This window comes from Triticum urartu, chromosome 4 (assembly GCF_003073215.2).
Source record: "Triticum urartu cultivar G1812 chromosome 4, Tu2.1, whole genome shotgun sequence".
Classification (NCBI taxonomy): domain Eukaryota; kingdom Viridiplantae; phylum Streptophyta; class Magnoliopsida; order Poales; family Poaceae; genus Triticum; species Triticum urartu.
Genome location: NC_053025.1, coordinates 106415786 through 106417349, shown reverse-complemented (window position 1 = coordinate 106417349; position 1564 = coordinate 106415786).

The following is a 1564-nucleotide window of genomic DNA, read 5'->3' as shown; positions in this document are numbered from 1 at the left end:
CGGATTTTGCGTTCCTTACGCGGTTGGGTTATAATGGGAACCCCTTGACAGTCCGCCTTGAATAAAACTTCTCCAGCAATGCCCAACCTTGGTTTTACCATTTGCCACCTAGCCTTTTCCCTTGGGTTTCGCGGACTCAAGGGTCATCTTATTTTTAACCCCCCCGGGCCAGTGCTCCTCTGAGTGTTGGTCCAACCTAGAGCACCGTGCGGGGCCGTCCCTTGGAAACTTGGGTTACGTTGGCTCCCGTACGCTTAGCTTATCCGGTGTGCCCTGAGAACGAGATATGTGCAGCTCCTATCGGGATTTGTCGGCACAGCGGGCGGTGATGCTGGACTTGTTTTACCATTGTCGGAGTTGTCTTGAGTAATCGAGATACCGAGTCTGATCGAAACATCTTGGGAGGAGGTCTATTCCTTCGTTGACCGTGAGAGCTTGTCATGGGCTAAGTTGGGACTCCCCTGCAGGGATTGAACTTTTGAAAGCCGTGCCCGCGGTTATGGGCAGACGGGAATTTGTTAATGTCCGGTTGTTAAAAAACTTGAACCTTAATTAATTAAAATGAATCAACTGAGTGTGTTACCGTGATGGCCTCTTCTCGGCGGAGTCCGGGAAGTGGACACGGTGTTGGAGTAATGTTTGCGTAGGTTGCTCTCTAGTTTCACGCTCGCGCTTTGCCTCCTCTTCTCGCTCTCTTTTGCGAATAAGTTAGCCACCATACTTGCTAGTCGCTTGCTGCAGCTCCACTCATATTTTTACCTTGCCATACCTATAAGCTTAAATAGTCTTGATCGCGAGGGTGTGAGATTGCTGAGTCCCTGTGTCTCACAGATTACTATTACACCAGATGCAGGGCCTGATGATTCTGCTCCAGGAGACGCGTATGAGCTCAAGTGGGAGTTCGACGAAGACTCTCAATGTTACTATGTTTCCTTTCCCGATGATCAGTAGTGGTGCCCAGTTGGGGATGAACGGGACCGTGTCGCTTGTTGGGTTCTCTTTTATTTTGGCGCCGTAGTCGGGCCATGAGTGTTTGTATGTTGTAATGTTATTTATGTACTTGATTGGCGTGGCGAGTGTAAGCCAACTATGTTATCTCCCCTTTTATTATCATATTACATGGGATGTTGTGAAGATTGCCTAACTTGCGACATATGCCTTCAATGCAATTATGTCTCTAAGTCGTGCCTCGACACGTGGGAGCTATAGTCGCATCGAGGGTGTTACAAGTTGGTAATCAGAGCCTTCCCCGACCTTAGGAGCCCCATTGCTTGATCGTTTTTAGCGGCCGAGTTGTGTCTAGAAAAATGTTTTGAGTCATTTAGGAATTATATATCGGAGAGTTTAGGAATTCTTTTTACTCCCCAGTCTCCTCATTGCTCTGGTAAGGCATCCTGACGTAGAGTTTTGACTCTTCTCTTCTCAAATTTCACTAAATTTTTTTAGGATCACGCGGGTATCTTGGAATCGTTCCGATGGTTTTATGATGAGAACATTGTCTTGGTGCCTCCTGTCAGGGGTTTAGTGGAAGTGTCCCGGGGAGTTGAGCTCTGAGGTGTTGTCA